Raw genomic sequence first — 14,482 nt, 5'->3', positions numbered from 1 at the left:
GGTCCTTAGAACTCAAAAAACGAAGAGGTAACTGCAACTTTAGGAGATCAGTAGACACAAAACAGCAGTCCAAAATAAGTGTAAAAAGAAACTGATCAGACACTAATGCTTTAGCCCAGCATATACTAAAGCACCAAGATCACACATTCTCTTTTAGAGTATTAGAAGTAATAGCTTTAAATCCTAGGGGTAGTGATGCTATTAACAATCTAGCACTAGCTGAATTGAGATGGATCTTAAGGTTTAATGCCCATAATTATCCAGGCCTAAACACCTCTGTATCCATCAAACCTATTTTGAACAACACGAAGCGCTGATAAGATTTCTTTGAAAATTCCAAGATCTCTTATTTCATATTTACAGTCATATAAAGTTATTTATATATATTTTTAAATACTTTATGTGTATAATGTATATCCTTTATGTATAATTGTGTTTTATATATATTTATTAACTCATTATCATTTTCTATGTATTAATTCCATAGTAGTTTTTAATTTCAACCCAGCTTTAATTTCAGCCAATTTTAAACTGTTATATCCAGTAGATACTCTATTTTAAATAAACTTTTTATTTATTATTTTTCATCAATTAGTTTTAAAGTTTATATTTTATTTATATTATTTCATCAATTTTTCATATATTATAGAGATTATTTATAAAATATTTATAAAATATTTAATAGTTGATTTATTATTTTTATATCTTAATTTAATTCCATGAATATATAAAAATAAATATAAATATAAGTATAAATATAAATATTAACTCATCACACTTTTCATGTAACTGTTTAATTCATCATATATATTTTTTATAGGTTATGTATTATTTTCATAGAATTTTAAACCAGAAACTTTTTAAAAGTTCGTCTAATCAAATATTCTAATATTCAACTTGTTGACATAGTCCTATAGTACTACTTTAAACAGAATTAACTCTTTAATATACGTTATACAACCTCTTTGCATTCACATATTTTAAACTTGCTATTTTTATGTATAGTACAAATATTAGCTTTCTTATACATTCCCATACTCTTTAGTATTTATTGTTTGTACTATATTTCTGATCATTTGACCAGTTTTTAGTTAACATAGTAATCTTATTTACTAGCGGTAACTACTGAAACCTATGTTCTAACCATTTACAACAATGCAAATTTACTGGCGGCTAAGCCCTTCACACTCTGCTTTTAGTTGAATGTAAGTTTGAATGACTTTGGATATATTATGCTGCTATATATCTTTTGTTTTAGACGTTTTGTTTTGGATGCTTTGTTGCATAGTTAAGGAGTTCTGATACGCATTTTGATTAGGCGCTCAATTTTAGGTTTTAAGAAATGCTGTTTTGGTTCTGTCTTTGTTTTAAATTTATATTGCAAGCTGTTGAATAATTTATTAAGTAAACTATACATGTCTGTTTATGCATAAGAATTTTTTAGATATATATTGCAATCTGACTCGTAGGTGAAAATACTGTGGAGTTACATAGTTACTATAAGCGTTTGAATATATGCCTCTACCATTTCACAGAACAGCTAATGTGTGTTGAACTTGTTTTGAATTTTATTTCTTTAAATGTTAATTGAACTGATTAATTAAATTAAGTTTTATGCTAATTGATGTGCTATTTAAACTCAGTCGGTGGGAGAAACTATTATCTGAAGAAGCGTGGTTGTATCCACGCGAAAGCGCTTATCAACCCACTCGTTTTGTAAAATAAAAGTTTATTTTAATATTACCCTGCTTTTTATACTGGATTATTTTGGCTGAACATTGCTTGTATACTTTGTTGCATCGTGGAGAGATCAGTTTCTTTTTACACTTATTTTGGTCCTTAGAACCTTAGGAGCCATAGGTGGCTGTAAAACTTTGGTCGTCCATTTACAGGACTCACCCTCTTTAGATCTGGGATTTTCATCTCATCTTTATCAGATAATGTCTTGGGTTTGTCTGACTCTGTATTGGGATGTAATACCTCTTTTATTATTAATTCTTTCTTGATATTAGAAAGGGTCCAAAGCCCAAAGCCCCTGCTAATGAAACAGTCTGCTGAGAGGTGACCCACTCCCAAAACACATTACACACAACTCATGGGTGTCCTCAGGTGGAATCTTATGGACAGACATCTGACATTTCTTGAAGATCTCATCTTTATCTGAGGGAAAAAAAAGTCTCTACACATAAGTCAAGTAAAAGTAGAAATTATCAACTATACAATGGAGATGCAGCACTGTATAAATGTATGAGTCTAAAAATATGTAAGGTAATTAAAGAACTAAATACTAACAAACATTTTTATCATATATATATATATATATATATATATATATATATATATATATATGTAGCTATATAGATATATAAATTGCTGCAGTAGTAAAATGTAGATAACAAATGACACAGAGAAAGGGGAAAATTAACAGGAAGGCTTCCTCACAAACAAAAAAGTTTGTCAAATTATTAGAAAAGTTTCAAAGATTAAAATTCTAATGATATTGTAGCAAAAATGAAGAGAAGAAGCACTTAACTTTGTTGAGGCAGTAATTTACATCTGAGCATTATGGTGGTATTCAAGATTTGATCTATCTCCACAAACAATGTCATTATCAGAAAATATTTTTTAAACCAGCACAAGGCTGGAGCACTAGTTTTGCCATCTTGGATCTGATAAGTAGCAGCAGACTATATGTATAGAATGAATAAGTCCTTCCATTTTTTCCAGAGCTAATGGTCAAGTGCTGCTGAATTCTGCTGCCTAGGCTTACAAAAGAAAAGGAAAACTATAACTGATTTAGGAGCCCCTGAAGCAGTTAAACAAACCCCCTAAAATGTGTTGTTAACCACCTGTAAGCTACTTCTCATATACCATGCACAGTCACAATCCCTCCACTCTTAGGAATACTGATGCCCCCTAATAAACTATCGTAACATTAAAAGCACAAAGTACAAATAACTGTAAATAAAAATGGGCAGAAGCTTTTAAATAGCCTGGTAAGAGTAGGGGTTAATGGATGAGAACGTCTGTTGCAATAATCCTGCTATCCAAACATCTGTGGTATGTATCTTCAAACATCTATACTATTTCATCATAAAGATTATTGGTAGAGTGAAAAACCCTTGGGTCTGGTGTGGGAGAAGGACAAAAACATGACTTTAGTACTGCAAAGGTATGTGAAGGCTGATGCATACTTGTTGTGTCTGTCGGCTTTTCCCGGTTAGGGGTCGCCACAGCGGAACTCCGGTCTGCTAATGATTGGCAGCAGATTGTTACGTGCCAAGTTGCCAGCCCTGATGCACAACCTTCAATGAAGGTACCCCCATTCACGCATGTCTCCACACAGAAGACACTCTAGCTGAGAATTGAACAGGACAACGTCTTACTGTGAGGCGACAACACTACCGCAGCACCACTGAGAAGGAAAAATGTTAATGTACATATTTCATTTAATATGCTTTCATTACAAGATGGATTTCTGAGTGTTTTTCAATATGTTTCTGATTATTCACTTTCTGTCAAACATGAAAAATGCTAGCATAACAAAATGTAGAAAGCTTTATTGTTTGTAGAAATTTATTTTAGTGCATTTGGAACTCATGCCTAATATAGAAAGTCATAAACACAGAGTCAGGAGATGTTAGCAGAATTAATGCTGTAGTGTTCATTTTTAATTGGTCAGTGGTTGTTCTAAGATTGATGCAATAATGTTGCTTTTAGTCAGACAAGGTATAAAAATGTATGATTTTACTACTCAAGGAGACAGGATGTTGATTTCCTATTCTCCCACATATGCACCTTTTTACAGTAAAGGAAACTTATTTTTTTGCAGAACTATGCTGTGTAAAAGTTATTTAATACCTTAAGATTTTGGTTTCATGATTCAGATTTCTGAGACTTTTGTGTATTGCTGCATTAGAAAATGCCACTGGGCCCATTGTGACAGTTTTCCTGTCAGACAGATTTCTGGTGTACCAAAATATAATTTCTTTCTTTTCTATCAGCAGAGTTTTACGTCTGTATAAGTAAACTTTACTAAATCTCTCCATTAGATTTTATTGTATGTAAATGGGTAAATTCTATGTACGTGTGATTAAATATACAAACAGCACAGAGTTTATTTAATTGTGTGCTAGCAGGATCTAATCAATAAGTTCAAGGGCAGAGTATCCTTGTCAAAAGAACAAAATATCCTTCTCAGGTGTGAAAAACCGGATTTTTAATTAAATATTAAAAAGGATCAGGGGGATTCTTTCATTAAGAATATGAGGAAATTTATAATTATAGTCATATATCTATCCCTTTGGTATGAGTAGGTTTTTATAATGGGTGCCAGTACAAGTGGTTTAAAAGAGCCAGAGTATCGGACTCCATACAGATATATGTTTAATAAATATTGAAAACATAGCTGTAGTTATTTGGTAAAATGGTCTAAGCTCACTAAAATCATAGAATTGTACAATTTCCAGAAAAAGGTACTTTTGATTAAAAACAAAAAATGTAAATATCTGAAAAATAAACTGATACAAAAAGTTAAAAAAGATACCAGCCTCTTGTTTGTCAATGTTTAACGACTGGCAAGGAAATGCTAAAAATAAGAAAAAAGTGATCTGTAGTAAAAGTCTGAAATATAATTCAGCTAGATTAAAGTCACAGCTGCAGGCAGCTTACAGAACATTAAACTTGTTACAAAAATGTGCAAATGAGAAATCTCATTCCTGGGGTATGTTTCCATTAAGAGAATTAAAAAAGCTAATTGGTTATGCAACCAGGATCATCAAATGATGACTGGCTTCTGTTGCCTTCTGTATGCCCTCCACCTTATGGCCCACCTCTGCCTCAAAATAACTGATAGTTCTCCCTCTGCAAGAGGACAAGTGGAGGTGAATGGGACAAAAACAACTACCACTTCCCAAAAATAGTCCAAGTTACTTCCAGCACTTTTAATTGTTCTTCTAGGTTACTTTAAAACATTAGATTCCACCAACAGCAACATTCAGTGACTACCATAATAACATCTCATCAAATGCTAATGCAAATAGCTAATAAAGGGGAAAAATGTATCACATCATAAATAAGGGAACCAGTGCAAAGTAATGTGAGAGAATTAGAAACATTTTCTAACAGAAGTTCTCCAGCAAAAACCTACACTTTAATAAAGATCAAGCAAAGCATTACCCAGTCCCTGATTATTACAGATTTAGAGGAATATCAGACAAAATACAGAGGGGAAAATCAGATTATGATTTTCCACTGATTTTGGTATAGCTTCTACACACATGCATCCATTTCAAGAAGTGCCATATCCAGCAGCAACTAGAGATAGCAAAGCTGAACCTACCATAAGGGTAGTATGCAATGGACTGCAGTGAATTTTTAAACCATTGAACATTCTCTCCCTCATGTTTGGACACATTCTGCTAAATATGCAAAGATCTTAAAAGGATATGTACAACCAAAAAAAAAAAAAAAAAACTACTGAAGACTTGAGAGCAGTGTTAAAAGCATTTACACCCTGACATTTAAAAACAAAATGAAAAAAAAAAAATCAAATATAGGCAGTTAACCCAAAACATACAAATGATGAATTTCTGACTGCTAGGAGTAACTTATTAAAAGCCATTACCATAGGATGTCCCATCCCCTAACTGGGCAAAAATAAAAGCTATTGTGCAAAAGAAAAGAAATAATTTATTAATGTACATTTGCAGCGCATGATAGATTACTTTTTTCTAGACATCCAGAACCGATTGAATATTTTTTTTTCAGACACTGGGTTGTCAGAAGCTTTTGTAGAAGGCTTATAACTCCCTTATAAGAGCAAATTAAATAAGTTAGTTTGAACTGACCATGTTTGGACATTCATAAAATTGTAAATCAAACACAAAGTGTGGCAGACACTAAACTCAGGACAATATCAGCAAAACTATTATATCCCTGTATCATCACAGACACCACCAGGTATATCACATTTATAATTTGTTTTAATTGTGGTCAGTCAGGACATTGGTGAAATAAACACCCAATATCTGTAGAGCAAACAAATTTGCTAAATATTCAGGCACCACAGCAAGCTAAAAGAAATCCTCCTGTAGCCACCAGTGTGGCAACAAAACCATTAAGACAACCATGAGCAAAAAACACAGTTATTTTTCTTGGTTCCTTTGTCAATGTTACAGTGCAAAATTAGTCTAACCCATTTATCATCCATAAAGGAACTGCCAGATCTAGGATTACTTCAGCAAATGCTGAACACCTTCCAAATTCAAAACACATGATTTGAGATCTGGGGGTATCCAGAGTCCCTTTAGATTATCCAGAAATAAAACCTGTTCCCATTCAAAAGGGTCTACGAAAACTAGAAAACATGCTTTTATTGTAAAAAAAAAATTTATGCCCCTTTAAATCTGTTAAGTAAAAAAAATATGTAAATTAAAATGCACCGTTTATTGTACACCAGCTGGTTTATTTCAAGATATTCCTAGTGAACCTTACGGTTATACTTGATTAACATTTGTACAAATAAAAATGCCCTTTTTGCTATTGTAACATCAAAACAAGATGAAAAAAATGCTGGCTTGGAGGAATTAAAGTAACCCCTCCACAGCTCTGGACAAACCATGAAAATAAGGTTGGGCTCCTAAAAGGCACCAAAGCTGTGTGTCTGAAATTAAAACCTTGTCAGCAACTGCCTATGGTAGTTCAGTATTGTTTGTCAGTAAAAGTGAAAAAAGAATTGAACCTGTTATTTCTGCCTTGTTCTTATATGGTATAGTTGTTTCAACTCGAAATCCATGTAAGACAACTCCTTTACCAGTTAAAAGCAGGGAAAAATACACATTTGTACAATATTTATGAGCAGTGACTGTAGTAGTAGTAGTAGTAGTAGTAGTAGTAGTAGTAGTACCAACATTTCTGGTAGTCCCTAATCCTACAACCATACTGAGTTCTGTTCCATCAGACACCACAAACTTCTCAGTGACAGACAATTCATCTTTCTTTTCTATTCTGGTATATTCAGATAGTCAATATTTGCTTTCATTTTAATATACATGACATCATTACACTTGGACTAGGCTACTGTAGGGATATGTAAAATCACCCACTCTTCTCCAGACAGACAAAAAACACTGGACAAAATTAAATTTCCTTGTGGCTCTACTTTAATTTAATACATAAATTATTTCCTTTTAGCTTCAAAACCCCCAAATGATTGCAAACAAGATACTATTTTTTGACAGAGTTAATGGGGTTAAAAATTAAGATTAACAAAGACAAATTGCAGTCATAAAAATCACAAGTTCAATACTTGGGACATTTTATTTTAAAAGGAGTTAAGCAGATCTTGCCTTCACCCATTGCTGCATTACAAACTGCACCATGTCCTACTACATTAAAACCATTTTGAGCTTTCTTGGGACTAACAGGCTGCTGTCATCAATAAATTGCTAATTATGCAAAAGCAGTGAAACAGCTATTAGAATTTTTAAAAAGGATACCCCTGAACCTTTACCCTGGCAGGACTGTCATGAACAATCCTTTGCTCAATTGAAAGCATTACTCTTAAACCCTTCCTGCACTTGGGTTGCCAGATTATTCTAAGAATTTTTTTTTTGTTCTGTAGTGAAAAAAAATAAAGTAGCATTATGATTATTAGAACACTGTAGAAATGATGGTATCATTGCACAATCAAAATGCAATTCTTTTTGTGGATGGCTCCCACATTTGAACACAATGGTGAACTCATAGCAGCTTTTTCCATTTGTACAGAAGACAGAATTTTGTTAACTGAACAATTAAATGGAAATGTGTTTGCTCAAGTAGCTGAACTTGTAGTTATTACTGAAGCCTGTAAAACTAGGAAAGATAATCAGTAACAATTTTCACAGATTCGTGTTATGTTTATGGAATAGTTCATGATTTGGGGACCCTTTAGAAATAATTAGGTTATTTGACTTCAGCAGGAACTGTTATTAAAAATGTAGCTTTTGTTAATGATTTATTAGATGCTTTATTATTGTAAGAAAGATAGCTGTGCCAAACATAAAAATGATGAATCCTTTATAACTAAGGAAAATAGTTCTACATATATGGCAGCAAGACAAACTGTATTCTCTTATCCTGTTCAGACTTTATTTTTCAGCAAATGAATGAAACCAACAAAAATTTTTCTTTGCAGTTATTGTTTCAAAATCAGAGGACTCAAAGTAGGTAAATAAATGGTGGCTACAGCTGGTCTCCAGACCTTTCATGGTGTGACAAAGACAGATGGCTAGTATTCCCACAAAATGTCTTAAATCAGTTAATCACAGCCTACCATTTACCTTTTCAATTGGTTAGAAATGTTTTAATGAAACAGATTTCCAATGACTCTTCAACATTTTTTTTCTGAATCCAACATCAAAGATTCGTTGTGCTTTTGGGCACTGACAGTGTCATCCAAACAGAACTTATTTGCAAAGTCATCGGAAGTCATTGGTGACTCATTTTGTATTGACTATGAATGAAGTACTCAACATCCAATTTTGTAGTTTCTTCAAAACCCACTCTAGCCCCAACATGCTTGTTTTTCTTATAGACATTTCATTGGGACAGCTACTGTGATTTTTCATCCTTATTTTATTTTGCTTGCTTTTGCCATCTAAAACTGTGAGGACATCATCATCTGTAACCACTGGAACTGTAAGTACTGAACCATTTCTTAATAGATATACATGTATTGCTAAAATTAGAGACAGGTATTTGGTTAAAATTGGATCAAAAACACCTGAATGTATCCTAAATTTAATAGTTTTTCTTCTGCTTTGTAAACCTATGCACAGACTCTCAATATTAGTGACTGTTCGGTTTGTGCCCATAAACCTACTGCACATGATGGAGGTATTCCATTGATTCCTATACCAGTGGCTGATATAGAGCTTCGTACTGCATTTTATACCATTTTTCTTACTAAAAATCAAAAGGCTAAACATGTTTCTATCCCCTTTGCAGTAATACCACTTCAACTAGCAATGACAGCTAGAGGACATTTGTTTATCCCTGGTTACCTACAGAATGGCTGGTTGTTGTTATATAGACTGTGTTATACCAGCTCTATGACAGGTTTTACCTGAAAGAAAAATTCTTAACGTTCTTCGCAGGAGACACCTTAAGGACATTCCAAACCCAGATGAATAAAGAGATGCCTCCTGGACTTATCATAACACTGTTCAAAAGACTGCTTTTAAAAGACTTGCTCACATGGATTATGGTGATGGTTGTCATTTCTGGAGCCGGAATTATACCTGCTTATAAGACAGTCAAATCCGTTTTGGAGCTGAAAAAGCTGCCTAAGCTTTTAAAAATTTTAAAAACTACAACTTTGAGTCCATTAATTAGATTACTCAACAGATGACTGGCATGCACAGTGTGGTGCTACAAAACAAAATGGCACTTGATTTCACCCTCACTTCAAAAGAAGTACATGTGCACTCATGAAAATGGAGTGCTGTTTATTTACTCCTCAGGATACTGGAGCTACTTGTTTGTTTGTCTTTTTCGGCATTAGGGGTCGCCACAGTGGAACTCTGGTCCGCTAATGATTGGCAGTAGATTTTTATGGTGCCAAGTTGTCAGCCCAATGCTCAACCTTCAGCGAAGGCACGCCCATTCACTCATGTCTTTCGGAGGCCACTCAACCGTGGGGAGGACATGCAGACTCCACACAGAAGGCAAGCCAGCCGAGAATCGAACAGGAGAATCTCTTGCTGTGAGGCAACAATGCTACTGCTGTACCACCGCAGCTTGTCATACTGGAGCTACTTGTAGTCACCTAAAATAATTCAAAAAGTTTCTGAATTTTCACATTCTAAAGAAGCTGATAGTCCCAGTGGGCATGGTCCACTAATCTTTTCTCTGGATGGGGAGAATGTATTTTAAAGTTCTTAGCTCATAGTTATTATAATTTTATTATTACACCTTATTTTATTCCTATTAAAAGCTAGTATACTTAAACTATTAAAATCTATAAGGTGTGTCAATTTACACATGAATCAAGTTAAATCAATGTCACTGAGCATATCAAATAAAAATCATAGTACATTACAGAATAAAAAGTATTGCAAGATTGTAATAGATTTTATGATTTTATATATATATATATATATATATATATATATATATATATATATGTGTGTGTGTGTGTGTGTGTGTGTATCTTAATAAAATCTGCTTTAAATAACTTTGTTTCTTCTGTTGCCCTGGTTACTGCTCATTGTTTACAGTGTGTGTATATGACTCTGTCAATACATCTTCCAGGGCTATGGTCACTGGTACTGTTTTGAGGAGGTTTCATTGGCTGCATTCTCAGAACCTCCCAGATGTTTAAAAATGAGAATTTAAATTTCTTTCTTGAATCCACACAAGATTGTTCTTCTGGAATGTCAACTATACTTCTTAATTTGAAAGAGCTTTTCTTACACACACACACACACACACACACACACACACACACACACACACACAATCTTTATCTAGGTCTTTTGCTAAAGTTTTTGACTCAGTCTTCGGTTACTGGAAGGGAAGACCTCAGGATTTTGGTTCTCCTGGGATCTGTGACTCTCATGACATCCCTTACAAGACTCCATAACAGAAAGATTCAGTGGTATCTGAAACTTCTGTGGTCCCAGCATCAACATCCTTTATCTTCTTAAATTCCATAACTGGGGGCTTTTCAGAAGAGAAACCTTTTGATGGAGAAAACAGATATGCTTAAATCCATGTCTCCCCTTCTTCCCCCTGCTCCAAAGCTGACAATCAACATAGACACTTCAGACTTTGCTTGTGGAGCAGTTTCAAGTGGATAAAAGTGCAGGAGGTGCTGGACACCAAGGACAGCTGCAAGTGCATAAATATCAAGGAGATGCTTGCCCTGATCATGGCACTCAACTCTCTGAACCATCTGTGGTCTCTGGGATCTCTTCAAGTAGTACATAATGCAAGGGGGAACCTTTGTAAAATAGCCATATTAGCTTGGGATAGATCTTCACAGAACAATCGCAGCCTCTTGGCATCCTACATTCTTTCAGAACAAAACTGCATGGCAGACAAGCAATGCAGGATAGGGGCAGACCCCTCACAAATGGAAACTAGATCAGGAGGTCTTCTAATATTTGATCCGTCTGTGGGGAGTTCTTCAAGTAGACCTCTTTGGCTCCTCTTTGAGCAATCAACTGGCAAGATTCTATTCCAGGACTCCATACAAGAAAGCCTAGAAGACAGATGTCTGTTTTTTCCCTTGCAAAGGAATCGCCCTTTTTGGTTCTCCAATCTTTCCACTAATATCCAGGTTACTTCTGAAGATTCAGAAAGAATCCTCCCAAGATCATTGTGGTGACTCCCTTCTGTCCCAGGCAACCATGTTTTTTTCTTCTTTTGGAAATGACCAAGGGCAATTACCACAAACTTCCTCACAGAGTGGATCTACTCACTTAAGAACAGGGTTGTTTGATCCATTCCAACATCAATAAAATTCAATTGAATGTCTGGATAATAGGGTCTTAATTCTTTTTAGGCATTTGTTTATTAAGAACATGCAGCAGGCACTAATACAGGCAAGAAAGTGTGCTACTATAAAATCATATATTAGCACATGGAAAAGGTTTTCTAGCTGGTGATGACAACATACGCAGTGCCCATTCAAGGCTAGATGTCCATTGGTGCTACAATATTTGTGTGAGTTAGTATCCTATGGCCTTTCTTGTTCCCCTGACAAGGTTCATTTATTCACCATTTCAGCATGTCTGCCCATGGATCCTCCTCTTTCAATTCAATCTGATGTCAAAATGTTCTTGAAAGGGGTTTTGCATAAGAGGCTTCTAAGAAAACCAGTGGCCCCGCTACGAGACTTAACTTTGTGTTAGAGATGCTAACACTTGCATCATTTGAACCAGCTAAACTGGCTAACTTGAGGTTCTTAACATGGAAAACAGTTTTACTGAATGCTCTGACCTCTGCAAGACTGGTATCAGAGTTGCAAGCTCTTATGGTTAATTAAAGCTATCTCATTTTCCACAGGGACTGTGTTGCTTTCAAAATTAATCCTTTTATGTCTAAAGTGGTATCCAAGTTTACTTTAAACCAAACTATCCATCTCTCCATTTTCTTTCCTGAACCTAAAAATGAGAGAAATGATGCTCCATACCTTGGATGTCCAGAGACAATTCAAGTACTATCTTGACAGAATTAAAGTAAAAACAGCATTAAAATTCCATAGTGATAAAAAGATAAGCACTTTCGGCTATTTAGCCTTCTTCAGATTGTTATCTTTTAGTAATAATGCTTAATATTTATACTAAAAACTAACCAATAAGATTTAAAATCAATTGACTTCTAAACCAATCATGTCAATTCATTCTTAGTCTTTATTAGAATATCCAGTAATCTTTATTTGCACTACTGTAGCCAATAGCTATGGATTTTTAATGCTGTTTTTACTTTTTTCATTAAATTTGCTTGCTGTTTGACACAGGACTCTATCATGGTGGATATTTACTGTGGTGGAATACCAGAGATCTTTTTCTTTGCTTCACTTTTCCACTGGTAAACCTTCAACAAGTGTAAGATAGTTTTTTCCTTGAAATACCTCAAACTAGCTGCTGATGGCATTGCACTCCCTATCTGCATATTAATCAACTGGTCTATCCAAGAATCCTACATACCCCTTCTCTGGAGAAAAGCTTACATCATTCCCTTGCAATAAAGGAGGCAACACTGACATCTCTAACTTCCGCCCCATCGCCATCCTCTCCCCCATCTCAAAAATCCTCGAAAAATGTATTCATCTTCAACTCTTACCATACATCCTAGACAACCACTTACTTACCCCAACTCAACACGGATTTAGACCTGGTCACAGTACCACCACTGCCCTCCTATCCTTTCTCAAAAACATCAACCACCCCTGCGATTCTAGTAATATTGTCTCTGCTCTCCTCTTAGACCTATCTAAGGACTTTGATAGAATATCCCACACTCTTCTCCTTTCTATACTCTCCCAACTCAATCTCTCTCCATCCTCTCTGAATTGGTTTTCCAGTTATGTCTGTGATAGACAACAAGCCGCCAAATGGAATAATGCCATCTCACCTTACCTTAACAATCAGACTGGCATCCCCCAAGGATGTATCCTGGGCCCTCTGCTATTCAATATCTTCATAAATGACTTCTTTAAATTTATCCCCTCAGCCAAACTCATCCAATATGCAGACAACTCTACCATTATTTGCTCTGCTGACTCCCTACCTAAATTGGCTCAATTAACACAATCAGCATTTGACAGCACAGAGACTTGGATGCAAAATAACCACTTAGCCCTTAATGCATCCAAAACAAAAATCATGATTGTTACCCCTTCTAAAAACTCCAAAATAGACACAAAGACCTTTTCCATAGTTAGCCGTAATAAAGCCCCCATCCAAATAGTCTCCCATACTAAACTTCTTGGTGTCATTATTGACGAGCAGTTAAAATTTGACCTTCACCTCCAAGCCAACATTAAGAAAACCCATAAGAAACTAGGAATGCTCTACCGGCACAATCACTTCCTCACACCATCAGCTACGCTTACCCTCTCTACCACATACCTCCTTCCCTCCCTCCCTCTTCTACGGGTCTCCTCTCCTCACCAACTTGCAAGCAACACTCAACGGCAAACTAGCATACTGCTACAACAAAATTGGCAAATTTGCTACTGGCTCTAAATCCCTCTCACCACTGTTACTCCCCGAACTGGCTAGAAGTCCCTCACTACCTATCTTACATTCAACTCTCCACTGCCCGCAAACTCATTTTTAACCCTTCTGCCTGCCCCTCCCTCTCCTCCATCCTCACTATGCATCTCCCCACTCGCACCCTCAGATCAAACAATCAAAACCTCCTTGCTGTACATAAACCATCACATAGCCCAGGCCAACTTCTTTAATCCTTCTCTTTTGCACGCAAATGGAATTCACTCACTCCCCTCATCCATACTACACAAAAGCCTTCCTCTTTCAAGGCACAGCTGCACTCTTCTCTCTCCTCGTCATGGGAATGCTCCTGCTCTCACCCATCCTAATCCCCCACCTTCACTCCTCCTCCTCTTCTCATACTGCCTTACCCTAGCTCAATTATGCTTTCTGCCAGCCACATATGGGGTGGGAGACAAAGAGGGTGTATATGTACATTTTCTCTTGGAATCTTCTACTTAAGTACTGTTACTGTTTGCATTACCCCCTGCCTAACCCTCAACTGTCCGTATCTAAACATATTGTATATATCCTTATTCCTGTATTTTGTGATACTTCCTGCCTGACCATCAATTGTTTGCATTTAAACAGTGCATTATACCCTTACCACTCTTGTATTATCTGTTGCTCCCAAACATTTTAAACTATTACTTTATTCAATCTCTGTAGTTATATTTTATTTTTAGTGTAAATTTAAATATATACTGTGGAGCTTT

The sequence above is a fragment of the Protopterus annectens genome, chromosome 14.part0 (genome assembly GCF_019279795.1).
Source record: "Protopterus annectens isolate FY-2018-M chromosome 14.part0, PAN1.0, whole genome shotgun sequence".
Lineage (NCBI taxonomy): Eukaryota > Metazoa > Chordata > Ceratodontiformes > Protopteridae > Protopterus > Protopterus annectens.
Note: the sequence above shows the minus strand (reverse complement) of the source record.